The following is a 17,565-nucleotide window of genomic DNA, read 5'->3' on the forward strand; positions in this document are numbered from 1 at the left end:
CATACAGGAATCCTCAGCTTTACACCTTCTCCTGTGTGCTTTTTATCACTTTCCAACCAACCTCAGAGAGGACACACCACTGTGCTAACTATAGTAGGGCCATTTGTTCCAGATTTGGAATGGATTCTTGCTCAGTTTTCCCTCACCTGCAGATCAGGCAATCGGGGCCACCTTGGCTGTTGCCAGCTGGAGCTGGATTTCCAAGGGTAACCTTCACATGAAGACTTTGATCAAATCATCTTCTATCCTCTGCTTCAACAGTAAAGTTGGAAATCTCTGAGGCTCTTGAAAATGCCTTCAATTTGGAGAGGCATCTCCACTTCTTCTATACTTCATGCCTGACACTGACCAGAGCAGAGGAAGTCCTGCTGAGAAGGAGCAGGCCTTATTTCCTCCTATCATTTACCCTGAAGAAAGACTTCACTGAATTTGTGCTGCCTCCTGCTTCAACTGTTGAAATGACCCCACCTTCATCTCCCTCCACTGGCTACCCTCACTCTGTGTCATGGCTCTGCACATCCTGGCCACTCACACATCTGCAGGGAGACAAAGGTTAAGTATGACATGAATCTGTCTATCCTCCATCTCCAGAAAACTCCTTAGTGCTATAGTGGAGAGGGACAAGGAGTGGAAATGTCAAATGTTTGCAGCTTTTTACAGCACAAAATCCAGAATATGTTCTTAGTCATCCCCTAAGACAGGCAGTTAAGGAGCACAACCATAACTGATGTCAGAAAATCTGCTTGAGACAGGACTTCAGGAAAGTCCCAAATACAGATAAGAGCAACACAGGTATGCACATCCATAAACAAAACACAGCTCAAGTAATCTCCCTTACCAGAGTTTCATGTCCTTGAGTTTGCCAATTCCATGGCTCAAAATCTCTTCTGTTCTAGTTAACATTTCTCAGTTCCACTAGGATTGTGCATCTTGAGATGTCAGACCTCAGTATGAGCCCATGTGTGCCTGTGCTTCAGGTTTTAGAAAGCAGTGCTGACACATGTTCTCAGAATATCCTGGCATTGTCCTGAAGCAATGCTAAAGAAAAAAATCATCATCCTCCTCATTTTTGCAGCAGAGATGTTGAGCCCCATGCTGTCTATTCTTAATCTGTAGCACCATCTTTTGAGGGCATGCTGTACTCCCAAGCAAATACACTGAGCTCTCCCCAGAGGATCCCCATGGGCCCTTGCTGGCCACAGTCAAAGCTGGCTGAAAAAAAATTGTGACAGAAGCTGTTTTCCATTGGAAAGAGACATTTCAAGGCAAAATGTTTCTTGGGAACATGTGACACTGAGTAAATTTGTGACTGAAAAATGTCAGGCTGCTACAGCAGCAAGAAAATCTTACTTTGTTCCAAGTTTTTCAATTTTTTCACTCACAGCTTGTTTTTGTCCAGCTTACATTTATGTTTAGGCATAAGGTACCATGTGTATTGATACTTTCTATTCCATATTTACATTATTACGTTTAATATTTTAGAATAATGTTTTGGCATTGATAAAATGTGCCATTTTTGGTATTTTCAAATGGAAATTTTAATTGGGGGGGGGATAGAGAAATGTTGGGAATAGAGCATTCTACCTCCCTGTTGTTGATGGCATCATCATCCATAAAAAAACATTTTCACTGTCTGGACCTGTTGCAGTTAATAGCAAGGAATTGCTTTTTGTCACACTTAAGCTCTGAAGGAAGGGAGTGAATGTCTGTGTGCAGTGTGTGTGTCCCTTTACTTCATCCTGGATTTCAATCAAGGCTGAGGGAAGACACAGCAATATGTGCAATGATGTGTTAGTACCTGTGGTGATGACAGAGCTGTGCACTTAGTGACTGTTCCACCCATGCAGTGCTCTGGGGTGAAATATTCTCACCCAACACATAATGGGGAAACTGAAGCATGGGCAGGGGACATGATCCTTCTACAGCTACTCTTCAATATCTTCACTTTTTCCTTTCAGAACTTGATGAAAGGCCATGAAATAAAAGAGGTCTGTTCCAGGGGAGTAATTTCTCATTCCCATTTAGGTAGGCACTGGGTACTGGCTCAGCAATGCTGCTTGGAGCCACCTGCAAATTGCTACTCAGGCATGTGGAACGGGTGCTCACCTGCTGAGCTGCAGGAGATGGGCAGGGCCACTGAAACCAGAGCCTGGCATGGTGAAAGCTCATGGATGCCGTGGTGAAGATAATAATGGCAGCATCTTCCAAAGGCTAGCCATGTCTAGGGAGAAATATAAGCAAGGAAAAAAGTTTCCACTTTCCCTTTATTTTTATTTCAACCCCTTTTATCTGTCTTGTTTTATAGCTTTACATTGGAAGACAGCCCATTTCCTGGTACGTACAGCAGCTTGACTAAGCATAGCTTGGCAACAGTGCCTGTTGCTTTAGGGAAGAACAGAGCATATTCTCATTGTGCATGTTTTCCCTTGGAAACATTTCATCCTGTCTATATAATTCTATATATGGCTTCCAGCCATGCCACTACAAGCTGCAAAAACACCAGCTCTTATACACTAACAATGTCAGGCATATTTAATGGCTGTATCAAGGGCCATCAAGAAATTACCTGTGATTCTGTAGATTTTCTTCCTTGGGCAGATTTGGGAGTATTTTTGCCCAACACAGAGAGGAGAGCTATTTTGCCTTTTTTGAAGAAACCCTCAAAATCCTTATTTCTCCCATGCTCATTACATGCCTTCTTGGATGCATTTCACAATGGTAAGAAAAATAATTTTAAGTAAATTTCAGTATCAGTAATTTTTGTAGTTTTCCCTGTTCTATAGAGTTTATTTCATCCATTTCAAACAGATCATGTGGAATGCCTGGGTCCCACTCCCACAATGGAGCTACATGCTTCTCAGGTTGAACAGGGTATGCCCACACTGAAGGACCAAATTCAGTCCCATTCTTCTGCTAACAAGCTAAATAGAAGTAAAAGGAGAGGAATATCCCTCAGAAAGAGGAATTAGATTCTCTGGAATCCTATCTCAGTAAAATGAAAAAAAAATTACATGTTCAATTCAGGCCTTGTTTCAGGTCTGCCCTAAATTCATGTCTGTTTAGCTGTTAATAACAATGTCAATGTCAAAACAGGAAACAGAAAGCTTGCAAACTTTCTTAGTGCTGAAGTCATAGCAGCTCTCTCATCCACGTAAGCATTGTTCAGAACAGCTGCACTATTCTAAGAAGTACTATTTCTCTAGTACTATTTTGGCCCACATCATCTGAAGTCACTTACAGAGCTGAGACCTGTTATTTTTGTTCTTTACTGCACCACACCGAGTGCCCTCAGCTCCCAGCATTAGTAAGGGGAACTCCACACTGCTCCAGAGGTGATCTTTGGGGGAGCTGTCAGCATAGGGAACAATGACTGTGGTAGGAGGAAGTTTGCTCCCAAAATGGGCAGGTTCAGCTCCACCCTTCACATTGCAACCCTTGCTTGACTCATGCCAACCTCAGGCATAACTTCAAGTGTCTGAGACCTCCTCCCTCTTGGCCTCTTTTCTGCTGAGTGCTTCAGTTCTGAGGTTAGTCTAATTTTCTGATGTTTCTCAGTTCCTTGACTGATCTGTCTCCTCAAACATCTTGTGCAGCAAAAGCAAGAGAAAGGGACCCCTTAAACATTTCCTTGATGTGCTCACTGCTGTCAAACAGCTTGTGCACCAAAAGCAAGAGGAAGGGACCCCTTAAACATTTCCTTGATGTGCTCACTGCTGTCTCACTGGCAGCTCTGTTGATGCCATGCTATCCTTTAGAATGTATCATTTGGCTGGAGAACACCCTGGCAAAAAGGAACAATTAAAAATAACAATAGCAGCAATGGTAGCAATAGATGGGGCTAGCAACCTTTCTCTGGGTGAATATGAGATCTGCTGCTCCTCTCAGCTGTTTGGGAGGTCATTACTCTGTTACATATCCGGTGATGTTTGTACGTGCCAGATTCCTCTGGTTCTCCTCATGGTTTTGCTTTAGAGTGACAGCAGTGTGCTCAAGTGCTCACCAGAGGTTCTGCAGACTCTAAGTTGGAGCAGCCAAAAAATGTAACATCCAAATGTTTGAACCTTGTTCATTTTACAGAGCTGTATTCATTTCACAGAGCTGTATGCATCTATATTGCATGATTTCTCATCATTCAGTTTCATGGTGTCTGCAGCCACCAGGAGTCTCTACTTGAAATCCTCTTCACTCCTGGGCATCACTGGTTGTTATCTCAGGGGTGACTCATTATCTGCCTAGATTGGTTACCAGAGGGTGTGAAATCTTTCTGTAATGGAGTCATGGACTACGAAGCCAAGAAGGAGCATTTTGATGAACCTCAAATAACCTCTGAGCTGTTCATGTATTGAGCTGCAAGTGTTAGCTGGTGACTGTAAGGGTTTTGCATACAGAAATGGATACTTGTATTTTCAGTGCAAGTTTGCACTTGTCTGCCTTCCCTCACTAACAGTTTCCATGTTTTCAGAAAAAGATGGATTCTAACCATCCTTCTGTGGCACAATTATGGAGTAGAAATCATTTTCCCAAAAGGCCACCAAGGACAGTGGACAAAAAACATTAAAACTGGCATGTACTTTGAATGGCTCTGATTCTCGAGAGGGACAGGTTAAGCTGGTGTTTGCATGGCACAAACTAGTGAAGGACAAGGCTACTTTCATCAGCCCCCAGATGTGACATCCCCATGCCACCAGGCACCACAGGAAAGCTGCCTTTTCATAAGCTGCCTTGCTAGCACAAAGTCAATTCCAAAGTTGTAAGTCCAGATTTTCAGTAAAGAAGACACTTAAATTCATCCAGGGACATCTGAGACAGGAAGTCATGTGCAAGTCCAGCCTCAAGGGCAAGGTGTTTTTCCTCTGTCCAAGATGAGCTACCTGAACACCTGAGGTCACCACATCAAGCCAGCTTCCCTGAATAGCACAGTCTCTCCATGGTTTGCTGCTCCCTGTGAAACCCGGCCCTGTGAGAGAATAAATGCCTGTTAGAAGACTGAAGGTGCCCTGAACTAAAAGTGTAGTCAATTCCCACACATCTGGATGCCATACTGCGTGGCTGAAAATGTTTCTTTTGACCATGATTCATTCTTCATTTTTTCACTCTGCAAGCTTCTGTGAGTGACTCAAATCTGACACCCATGAAAAGCTTTTATTTCTTTATAATTCTGGTCAGACCACTAATTAATTGCTGTGTTTGTTCTTTAATACCTGACCAATTAGCATAAGTAAATAACATGGGTAGAACAAGATGGCATGCAGGGCTAATAAAACTGCTGCAGTGGTTTTAATCACCAGCTTAAAACCCTGTGAAGTCTTCAATACAAAACGAGAAGAAAATAGGCAGAGTGGCCAAATTATAAACTACCTCCATAGGCTTCACTTCCAATTTGTGGACTACTTGTAAAAGGTCTACAAATAATAATATATTTATTAAACCCCTATATTTTCAGACAACATGAAATCAGGAGGGCTGATGAGTCAACAAAAGTTGAAGACCAGCCTCTGAGCAAGACCTATAGCTAGGTCCAGATCCTCAGTGTACTGGGATCAATGTATTTCCAGGCAGATTCCTACGTCTGCTGTTCATTTATTTTACTGGCTCACTATATAAAATTACAGGGTGGAAAGAGCAGGAATGTCTAGGGAAACCTTAGATGTCACTGTAACAGCCCTGCTACGTTTCTAAAGCTGTGTATATGCATTAACACAATATTGCTTTCAAATGGAACCATATCCTGCCTCCTAGCTTGGCTTCTTACCCCAGACTCTGGATCAGTAAGGCAGGTACATGATTTCTGAAACAGGATCTCATATGCCCAAACTGCTTGGCCAAGAAATAAGGCCTGTTCAGAGGTCTCTATGTAGAAGTGCCCCCAGTGATGGGAAAATATAGTAAAAGCCCAGAAGCTACCTGGAGACATTAGAAAAAAGTGTGGGGCTTTCAATGTGTTTATTGAGAAAATGGAGGGGTACAGGTTTGGGTTGAACAAAAGCCTGGCCAAACATGAGGATGATGTTTCTCACAGCAAGAGCTAGGAAGCCACATAGCTCTCCTGAGGAAGCACCATCACTGACTCATTTCAAACTAGTCTGAACAAATTAAAAGAGAAAAGAGAAGCAGGCAAGCCCGGCAACAAGATTTGAGCTACAACATTGCTTGATCCAAAAAACTGTTGGCCTTTCTCATTTTGAGTTTTCTTTGATTCTGCAGAAGCTTTTAATAATTTTATGGATTTTTGCGTAAAACAACTGCAGTGTCACATAAGGTCTCCATTAGCAGCTCCCCCTCTGAAGACATGTCAGCAGTTCTGGTAGGACTGTACTTGAAGGGGTTGGGGCTGCAGGCATTTCATATGCCATGGATATCCTCCATCACCACTCTTGGTGGAAGATGGGTTTAAAGATGAGCTTAGTGGATTTTCTCTTCTTTTAATGAGAGTTGCTTTTCTCTATCAAAAAGCAGGCATAGGTGTTACAGACTGATTCTTCCATAATTCTTTTCAGCTCAGGCTTTGCAGCTGCTACAATGCCCAGTTTAGGTGTTGAGATTCAGTTCTCTTGGCCATAATTTTAAAGGCCTCAAAAGTCTCAAAACCTTTAATGGCTGTGCAGCTTACTTTGTGAACAAAATCCACCATTTAGCATGGAAATTCCCAGGTGTGAATCTGAGGTACTTTCCCTACACTGGGGATTTCTGGAATTTGCAGGGTGCACTGGGGATGGTCTTGTGCTCTTCCCTCAGCATGTTCTAGCTAGTTAGTTAGTTACCTGCCTACACGGGTACTTGTCTGAATATGCATGGAGACCTGGCAACTACAGGAGCTGGCTACCCAAGCAATGCACAGAAGGATTTAGGTGTTTGCAGGGAGAATCTTACAGGCACATGGTCTCCTTGCTTATGTGTATAGACCTCATGATGGGAAAGTTTAACACCAGCTTTGACCCCACAGTTACAGCATACACAAAAGGCTGCTGGAAGCAGCGGGGCAGTTACAAGGAACATTTGGTATGAATTTTCCCTTGTTTTGCAGTTAATGAATCATTCCTGAGCCTGCCCTTCTAATATTCTCATTTCAGTTTAGACTATTGAGAAAAAAGCTCTTTAGGAGACAGACCTGTCTCTTTTTATGTATTTAATTTGGTTGGACAGAGACAGAGGGAAGATGGACTGTGTATTAACTGACTACATTCTTATCCTGTACAAGTTTAAGCTTGGTCTCCTTGCAGCTTATCTCTAAATTCATAGGCTACTGTGAAGCTATAATGTTACAGGGGTCCCAGAAATTTTTTTCCTTTGCTGTGACTCAAGCATGGCACCTGCAAGGAGTTGCAAGTATGGCTCTTGCAACAGGGTACAGTGTACAAGGGTCTTCTGTTTACCCTTTCCTGGAAATTGTTTTCTTCAGCTCTGACCCTCAAGTACAATGAACCTGATTCAAATAAACTCTCATGGTAAAATTTCTGTATTCTCCTTACTGTCAGTTAAAAAAGAAAAAGAAAGAAAGAAAGAAAGCAAGAAAGCAAGAAAGAAAGAAAGAAAGAAAGAAAGAAAGAAAGAAAGAAAGAAAGAAATGAAAACAACAACCACCATGTACACATACACACCAAAAGGAAAAAAAAAAAAAAAAAAAAAAAAAAAAAAAAAAAAACACAACAAACACAAGACCCACTAGAATTCCAAGCTAAGGCATCTGAAAGATAAATTAAGCATTTTACACTCTTCGGTAGTGGGGTAAGGTGCCTGGGTTTTTCCTAGATCTCTGCTGCTATCTCCCTCTTGGATTGTTGTGATGGGGATCCAGATATGGAAGTGATCTCTGTGGTCATTCTAGTAACTGCTGTGTTCTGTAGGGTTAACTCCTCTTGGGTTTAAATGACCCAAAATGCAGAGCATCAACTTGACAAGTAGAAGTGCCTTTCTGTTAATTGCATTTTTTTCAGCAAGGAAAAATAAATTCACTGGTTTTTTGCCCAAAAATTGTTTTTTGTCCAAGAACTTAGCTGATGTATATAACTGTGTTTGAAAGCCAATTGAGGGCACAATCCCACAAACCAGGAATGGGTTAACTTTAGAGAGTTATTGAGCTATTGAGCTAGGCATGACCATTTATGCTGGCCTTCTTCTAGGAAATTCCCTGCAAGAGAAAATTAGAGGCAGAGGACAGCGTGTAGCCATAATCAAACCTTATTTATTTTGGCACTTTCTCTATCTATCCCATCTCTACCAATCTGACTTGCTCTGCTGTTTTCCTTGGCTGGACCACTATAGTAGTTATTCCTTAGATATATGTAATATTTCAACATATACAGCTAGTGTATTTGCTGCTTTATCCATCCTTTGTGTATCAAACTTCAGGGAGTGTTTTTGAATGTGATGAATTTCCAGGTTTGGCTGGAATTCTGTCCCAGGGCTGGGTGGATACCCAGAGAAGTGGTTCTTCTAGTTTTTTTCATCAGAGAGAAGGGCAGTGTCTTTTCTTTCACATCTTAGACATTATCAATGCACACATCATCATCACAGTAAGACCGAATTGTCTCCAGCTGAGGTAGCAAAGAACCTCTTTAATTCGTGAAAAAAATGACCCCTAGGCAGAAATCTCACCAAACCAGCTGAGAATAGAATCCACGGCATGACGGTGGTTTCCTCCCATTAATAAGTAAATTTTATATTTGAGTATCTTTATTTTTTTTCCAGAAGTGATTGCCAAACCCCATAAATAAACATAGCATTCTGCACACTAAGGAACTGGATTGACGTTCAATGATATTTCATACCATGTACACTTTAATTAAGACATGATGACCTGGATTCAGTGGGCTGACACGAGGGAGAATTAACTCTCCATTTTAACAGTTCTGCTGCCAAGGACAAATTCTCTGTTACATCGGTGTGACTCAGTTCAAACAACAAACAGTCTTGCAACTTAAAATCCCTGCAGGCCCTGGTCAAGTCTCCCCAGTTCTTGGATAACTTCCTTTTTTCTCCTTGATGTTTTTCCTTAAAGTGAGATATTCTGTTGCTTTGTCCTGATTTTCCAAGTAACGGGTGGGTCCTTATACTCCTGACAATAAAGTTGCCTTCCAAATATTTATCACATCAAATAATGTACTTTTCCATGTTATTAATCCTGGAGAATCTCCATCTTTCCATTTGGTGAATTATGCTGTCAAATATGGACAGATATTTCCAGATTTAATGTCAGATCTAATCTCATATTTCTGAGATTTTACTTTTGTAACATTATTGAAAATTGTATAAGGAAAAGAAAGAGGGTTATATCCTGCTTTGTTCATTTTTTGTTGCTAACATTCATGTGGTTCTGCTCAGGTCAGTGGGTGTAACTCAGAGCAGAACTGGACACACTTGAATGAAACTGAGTGGTTTAAACTAGAGATGGATAAACCTCCAGAGGAGTCATGCATACAGTCTCCTGAGAGACAGAAATGAAGTTCTTTTGGATTCTGTCTTGGCTGATGGACTATCCATTGAGTTCCATCATACAGACTCACTTAGGTTCATATTGTCATTGTGCTTCAGATGTCTTCAGCACATTATGGAATTTACTGAGTTAAACTAAAAATAAACCTAGTCAGAGCTGATCCAGTTTCTCCACTGCAACTCCATGCTATGGAGACCTGAGCTTGCCTCCACAAATTTCCCAGTTTATCCTGGAATTTGCCCTTGCCTTCCTCTGAGAGGACCAGTAAAGGACTCTACAGTCCTCTACGGAAAACAAGATAAAGTAGGATGAAGTTCAGGGAAAGCAGGGATGAACTTTCACAGTTGTCCCAGGTCCTGATACTGTAATAATCAAGGAACCCAGAATATTTTCCCCAGATCTCCCAGCTCTATCATAAAAGTCTTTCTTTGGTTTAAAAAGCATAAACACATGGAGAGAAGATGAAAACTAAATCAGAAAGACAACGGGTTCATTGCTATGTGTCCTTTTCCCAGTATTAGGCAGAAGATCCCAAGGAAACATAAGCCATTTGTCACTTGGCTTGCAACACGTCTGCCTACTTTGGTGAGAGCAAACATGAGCTGGTTTGCTGCAGAAGTTACTGGGGACAATCTGTTGTCTGTAATGGGAGCTTGGCTTCACTGACCTGGAGAGCTTAAAGGTTTCAAAGCTCTTGAATCCACCTGTGTGGCAATGCCACCACTAATAGTATAAGGATGGCATCCACACTTTGCAGCTGGCTCCATGTTTCCTAAGTACTGTTAGTAGTAATGGACAATTCTGTGTGCAAACAACTTTGAAACCAGGCCTGTTCATAACCTGGAATGGGCTAAGGGGTGGGGCTTCCCTCTCTGCTGGGATGTGTGAGGGAAGAACTCCCACACAGCATTACAACAGGTGAATTCCTTGCTCCCAGCCTCTTCTCATATGCCCAGATCAGAAGCTTTGAAGATACTTTTATTTTGTCCTTATGTTTTAAAGACGAAAACTTTGCAGGGCCTTTTTTTCTTGGCAGGTTTCTTAAAAAAGGCATATTCCTGAATCTCCTGTAACCCTTACCTTATCTCTCCAGGCACAGAGAGTTCTTGTACACATACAGCTTCTCTCTGCCAGAGAATATTTTCTATGGTTCCGAATATCACAGGAGCTGGCTGCTTCCGAAGGCAAAGGCTGGCCTGAAGTCCTTCCCAAAGGATAAAATTTGTGCACAATATGATAGCTCCTTCAAGGAGCACCAGTAGCCCTGCACAGCCAGTCTTCTGCTTCACCCAGGTCCCAGGGGGTCGTGACAGCTGATACCACAGAGTCTGTGGAGCTCCGGAAGCTGTGGAGGGAATAAATTCTGTGGAATGCACTTGTCTCTCTTCTCCATCAATAGCTTCAGACCACACACCGGTGCTCCATGCAGGACAGCTGTAAACACTGCCTACGATAGAGTTCTGGCAAAGGCCAGTTGTCCTCCAGTGAATCCAGATGGGTCTCAGAGGAGAACAGCTGTGTGTGAACAGGAAGGGAGAGCTTCCTCCTGCCTCTTCCAAAACCTACCACTCAACCGCTAAATAAATCAACATCAGCAGTGACTCTTCACAAGGGAGAGTGAGCCAAGCCCAGGCTGGGAGTTTACCTCAGTACATAGCAAAGGGAGAGGAGCTGTCTGCAGCAAACCAAGGCTTCCCCAATGCAAATCTTTAGGGCGTCACCAACCCATTTCTGCTGTGTTTTAATAAAGCTTCCTTCCTAGGGCTGTTTGTGCTGCCTGAAGCAAAGACAAGGTGCGTATCACCATATGGAAACAAGGCATTCAGAGTGTAGAACAGGTGAAACAAAAATTACTTTCAGCTATACAACAGCAAAAATATCAAGCAGAGGCTTGGAATATTTTGGTTTGGGTAACGCAGGAGGTCTGACCTCTCCTGTCACTGTCAAGAGTGGTGAAGAAAAATCTCTCCTGCCTTTGCATAGAACATGAGGCAAGTGTATAGTGGTATAGATTGCAGGTTTTTGTTGGGGTTTTTTTTCAGCTTTTTGGTTTGGTTTGATTTGGTTTGCTTTGTTTTTTTGCAGGACATGTTAAACAAGTAAGAAGCTATGCTATTTTGAATCTACTATTCCCCAAAAAGAAATTTACGATTTGTCATCAGACAACATCTGAAGTGACAAACCCTGGTTTCTCTGGTATCTTCATAGATCACTATACTGATCTTTCATTATTTTAAAAACAGAACTTGAGGTCCTTTTAACATGAATGTCTTGTGATCAGGCCCTCAAGCCTCATATTTGAGAATCCCCACCTCCTTCTTTGGGTGTGCAATTATAGGTGCTTAGTTCTCACCATCATGATGATGAATATAGTTAAATTACATTAGGTTTAATGGAATTTGATGGGTTCACCTTCTGTTGTGTATGGCATGACATGGTTAGAATGACAGAGTTCTCTGGATTGGAAGGGACCTGACACAGCTTCTGTTCCAGCTCCTATAAACTGGGGCACTCATACAATGTACCAAGGCAGAATTGTGGAGTGCACAAAGCAAAGATTAAACTAAACCAAAGTATAAATCATATTCACTCAGCTGCCTGGAGGCATCCACAGGAAAGGCTGGATGGGACAGCGTGGCCCTCCTAACACTGTATGCAATGGTCACTCTTGTTTGTCTGAAAAAGAGATCAGAACACATTCTTTCCAATAAGATATTTTCCTACTGAAAAGCTTCATTTAAAAGAAATGCATTTTCCTAGAAATATGTTGGTTTGGACAGATGTTTGCTTAGAAAGAAGAGTGTGAAACGTGAAACTTTAAAGCCAAGTATTTTCAAAGTAAGTCATTTCAGCATATTTGGGTTGGGGGGGGGGGGATTACAGCTTGAAAGAACACTTTCCCCCTCTCTGTCTAGGCTGATTATTAGACATGATGAAGAGCTGAAAATAAAACAAACAAAAATAACCAAAGAAATTTCTTACTTCCTGAAAGAGAACTAGTTTGCTTTGTCCAGAAAAAACAATTTGTATAGAAGCTTTAAAATGGGTTGTTGTTTGTCCCCCAATCAGAATGCCTCTTGGTGTGGGTTCACAAGGTTTAATCCTTGCTTGGAACTTGAGATGCAGAAGCTCAAGAACCGAGGTTCCCTAGCCTGTGTACCTCTCAGTCTTCATTCAAGTACTGAGACTGCAATTTCCAGACACAAAAGGGGTTAGGTTATGATGATGCTTTTTAATCCTCCTTAAATTCTATCATGAGCCAAGATGGTCCACAGGAATATGCTACAGCTGGTATCACACCTGGTTTTGTTTTCTGGTCAGAAAGTCAGGTTCTCTCATAGCTGGGTGAACTTGGACAAGATCAAAGTATGGCTGGAGCACAGGCTCTGGCTTCTAAGGAGTCCATGTCATACAGCTCTCTGGTACCGTTACTCTAGCAGCTGAATTTCACCCCTGCAGAACAGATTCAGGATTTCAGCAACATACAGACTTAAAATATTCCTAGAATGTTTTTGATTTTGAAACTTCACCAAACATCATCATGTCCGTCTCCCTGTAGGACAACTAAGCAAAGCAAATTTCAGCCTTTCCTCATTTGTTTAGACAAAAAGGGCAATAAATAGGGAGGAAGAGGCTTGAACTTTTTTGGTTACAGGATAGCATATTTTTCCAGTCAGTCTGAACCTGCTCTTCCTCATGCATCCGAATAAAACTCACATTGAGGCATGGATTATGTTTGGAAAACTTCAACTGACTATGTAAAAGCTCTGAAACAGAAAAAAAAATAATGAGAATTAATAAAAGAGAGGTTTAAAGAGAAAACTCCTCTGCAGCCTTCATTATAAAGCACTGCCAGATGCCTACTCTAAAAGAATTCATACAAGGTATTGCTCATTGGCCCCTTTGAGTCTACGAACGTAAATTAGGGTTACTCACATGAGTAAAGCATTGTGGGACCAGACTCTGCTTTTGCCCAAGTGTGAGCATCTGTAAAAAAACCTTCTGGGATAAAAGACACAGAAGAACTATAAGACCCTTATGGTTGTCAAATACAATTTCCTTTACTTGCATTTTTCTCTTACATTTGGGCTCCGACCTCCATCTGTTTATGGAAATATTTAGATCCCTCTGGTGTATTTTTAGCAGATCATTTTGCTTTTGCTGCTGCAATATCATTACATCATCATTCTTGGGTTGCTCAGCTTTAATTCCTTTGCATTTTTTCCTTTTTTTTTTTTTTTTTTTTATCTTAAGCTTCAATTATTCCAGCAGACACATGCACACAAAGTAAATGCTATGCTGTGTTTACATTCACACAAACATACTGGCAAGTTGCACACAAAGACACACACAGACAGTATGGCTTGTTGTGAGTTAGCGCTGTGGCTTTTTCAATGCTATTTCCATTTGTGGATCATCCTAGTAGAGACATTACGGAATGGTTGCCCTGGGAGCTGAGATTTTAGGCTCTTAGAGGTACTTCCCACAAACAGCTGAAGTCTGAAGGTACACCAGACTATCACCACCCAGTGAAATTTTTGCTGTCACATTGTTCAGTCAGCCCTAAATACACATGGTCCTGACACATTTTCTTTATCAGTGTTCAGCCCTGCATGCGCACGTGTACAAGAATCATCTCCTCCCTTGACTGAATGCTCTCCTTCACGTGGATATGGACCTTCCTTTGTCAGGGAGCTCACAGCCCTCCTTCCCCGCCATGCCTGTTATTCTGCCTGCAAACACGGCACAGCTTCAGATCCTTCCAAACTCAGGAGCCTTTTGGGCTTAGTTGCTTACAAAGGCAGGAGAGCGACAGCCTGATGGCAGACATTAAGGAGAACACCTGCAGTCTGGAAACTCAACAACTCATTAAATAATCCTCTTTGTCCCTCTCCATCAGATAACACTCACTGGGTTTCACAACATCATTACCTCCAGTCTGAGATGACCAGGCAGCCCCCAAACCTGGAAGAAGCTTTAGGTGGACTCTGATCAAGTCTAGGTGAGATCCATAGGGATACAATTAGAGCTGATTTCTGCATGGATGTTTTAGAGACACCAAGAATTATGTCTTCTGGGTGAAAAGCTACCCTTTTTTGTGATAACCTTAGGGAAGTAAATATATGACTTGTCCCTTGGATTCAATTTCATAACCCCGTATTAGGTAACAAGGTGGAAAATAGAATGTTACATCATTGGGAGGCTATGTCATTCTTTGGCCTAGCTGTGTTAGTTTTAGGAGAGACAGTGATTTGTGACTCATACATAAATAGACCTGCATTCAGGAGAAGTCAGGCTCTTTTTGCACACCTGAGGAGCCTCTGACTAGGCACTAATGAGCAAACTCATGAAAAGTCAAGCCATGTTCAGCATCTGCTCTTCCTAAATGCCTCAAAATTGTGTTGCCATTTGCAAAATTACAAACCACAGTGGTCTATTTATCTTTCTTAGCCTGGACAGAGAGCGTGTGATGCTTGCTCTGGACAAATCAAACAGTTGTGCCTCTCCAAATGCTTTCATCATCGTCATTATTTATTATTATTTATCATCCCTGCCATGTGTTATGTTTTTTCTGTGCACAAAGAACAGGCAGATGTTTTCCATCTGTATGACTCCTTAATTTTAGATCTCGGGAAAAAAAAAAAAAGGAGAAAGAAAAAATAAATAAAGAAAAAAGAAACCATCAAGAATGAAGAAATGCACAGCATGCCTGGGAGTGGCATTGACCCTCATGTAGAGGTATGTGTATGTATGAGGTCTCTGCAACTAGAGCCAATGGATTTTCCTTTCCTCAGGCTCTTGGCTGACTTGAAGGAAAGGCTCCTGGGACTGCAATGGATGTCTTCACCAAAGCACAGGTCATAGGGCAAGCTTTACATCATGGGAACAAAGGACCTGTTTAGGAGGTTACTCTGACCCAAAATGTTGGGCTGAACTTGCCCAGACCCAGAGCAGGGTTCAGGTCTGCCTCCCTCCACATAAACCCCTGTTTCATCCCTTTGGCATCTTGCCTCCCTTCAATTTCTCCTCTGCCCATGAGCTCCTGAGTCTCCAATGCCTTCTCAGTTTCTTTCCCTACCAAGGCTCAGCTCTTTCTTATTACCTGATGTCTCAGATGAGCAAAGCTTTTGACTTTCTTCTCCCCACCATGCAAGATCCTTGTATCGAGTCCAGTGGCCCAGGACAATCCCAAGGCAGGAGGAGGAGGAGTTTCCCACCAGTCTCACTCAGCTTTGCAACAGCTGTAGTCAACACTGGCTTTACTGGGAAACTGAAGCTTTGACACTTCAATTAAATGTACATTTTCTTGAAAAGTGTCTTCTTTCCACAGGAATTTTGACTTTTTGATGAAGACCAAGAAAGTTTTGGCATAAACATTTTGGGGTTTTGAGTATTTTTTAAATTTAAAATTTGCCACAACTAGATTCCAGAAAGAATGGGCTTATTCTGGTTTCCTTTACAGTTTTCTCAGAATCCCACTCTTCCCAGAATCACTCTTCTTTAAAAACTTCAGTGTTGATGTGAGCACATAGCTGTGCCATACCACCTACCAGCAAGGGAGCAGGCAGGATACCAAACTGGGCTGATAGAAAGGTGAAAGGATTTGTTCAATACATCAGTTTCCAGAGCAGTCTAGTTGCCCTAGAAAGAAATAAGACAAAAATAATAAAACAATGATGGGAACAGGAGCTATATTAATACTAATGCTTCATAAATACACATGGCCTTTTAGATCCATATTACTAACAGACCATATCAAAGACCTTGCAAGAACAGCTCAGTGCCTCTAGGGCATTTGGAACACAGACCCAGATTTTGCCAATAGAAACTTATGTGATTCGTGAGGTGACACTTTAAATTCAGGCATCTGGTGGGTTGTGGGGAACGGGGTACTGTGACTCTGGTATTAATAGCATGTTCCCTCCATTTACTAGTTCAAACAAGTTGCTGTGTTGTTGTTAACTTCAGAAAGCAAGCAGGCTTGTGAAAAATTGAGCTGTTTTCTTTCTGCTTGACATATTGTCGAAGAACTGAACAGACAAAGTAACAAGTTCAGGCACTCTGAAGTGTTTTGGTTAGTGATTATTGCTATGAAGTCCCTGTTTCTTCACCCCCACCACCCTTCTTGCCAAAATGAGAATTTGATGACAAGGTAACTTGACTCTGCCTCACCCTTAGAAAGATAGAAAGAGTCAAAAATAGCTGTAGGCTTTGGGCTACACAGAAAGCTTGCAAAGAAAAATTCACTTGAATGAGTAAAATGAAAATTTGTTGCATGGAGGCTCTCATATACACGGTTGACCTGAGAATCATGAGAAAAATTTGGCTGAGGGTAGGTGCAGTGGGGTGTCAGTGAGAGCTGAATGCTTCCTGCTCTGGGTATCTTTTTTAGCAATTAGAACTCCACCACATTGAGGTGGAATCTCTTTATAATTTTTCTCTCCAGTAAGAATTTGATATTTCCAGCCTCAAGAAGTGAGGAGAGAAAGTCTTCTCTTGCAATGCCTGCCTCATCTCTTGCCCTGCCTTCTGGCCAGAGCCTGCTGGTCCCATGGTTCCATACCCAGGGCAGCAGGGATAGCACCAGCCATTCCAGTAATGTTGCCTCTGTGCAGATCCCACATACAACTGACTCACTGCAGCTCATCCTAGCACCTTTTCACTGAACTGGGTTTGGTCTCAATTCTGCTCTCTCTGCCTCACCTTCCCCAAAGAGTAGAGACACATCTTCCAGGTTCATCTGATGGAGAAAACCTGTTTGTCACCTGTTGCACCATAGCAACAGGTCAAAGAACTTCTGATGGACACCCTGAAGACCTTGGTCTCTGGATGTTTCCATTAACCATGTCCAGGTGCCTGAAGGCAAAGGTGTTAGAAAAATAGAAGGGTTTGTACACTGAACTTGATTTGCATACTTGAGCTTGATTTCTTTGCTTTAAGATGCAGTGAGACCATCATTTTACAACAGAAGACAATGGAAATAAACACAGAATTTGGAAATAAATATACAAATTCCCAGTGTCTACCACTCTGGTCATCTGAGAGAAACAGCCTTACCACTCATCCATTTCATTATCCTCACATGCAGCTCGCTTTTAAAGCTTCTTCCTGCACAGCACCAAGCTGAACTT

General features: G+C 41.9%; 1 long non-coding RNA gene across 1 annotated transcript in view; it reads right to left on the reverse strand.

The window, feature by feature from the left end:
• Positions 1–16,058, reverse strand: part of LOC110468399 (uncharacterized) — a 67,220-nt gene extending 51,162 nt beyond the window's left edge. The window contains exon 1 of the long non-coding RNA XR_013340363.1: positions 15,985–16,058. This is a non-coding gene — a long non-coding RNA (uncharacterized LOC110468399). The remainder of the gene's footprint in view (positions 1–15,984) is intronic.
• Between the last annotated feature and the right edge of the window lie 1,507 nt (positions 16,059–17,565).

Source organism: Lonchura striata, chromosome 8 (genome assembly GCF_046129695.1).
Source record: "Lonchura striata isolate bLonStr1 chromosome 8, bLonStr1.mat, whole genome shotgun sequence".
Lineage (NCBI taxonomy): Eukaryota > Metazoa > Chordata > Aves > Passeriformes > Estrildidae > Lonchura > Lonchura striata.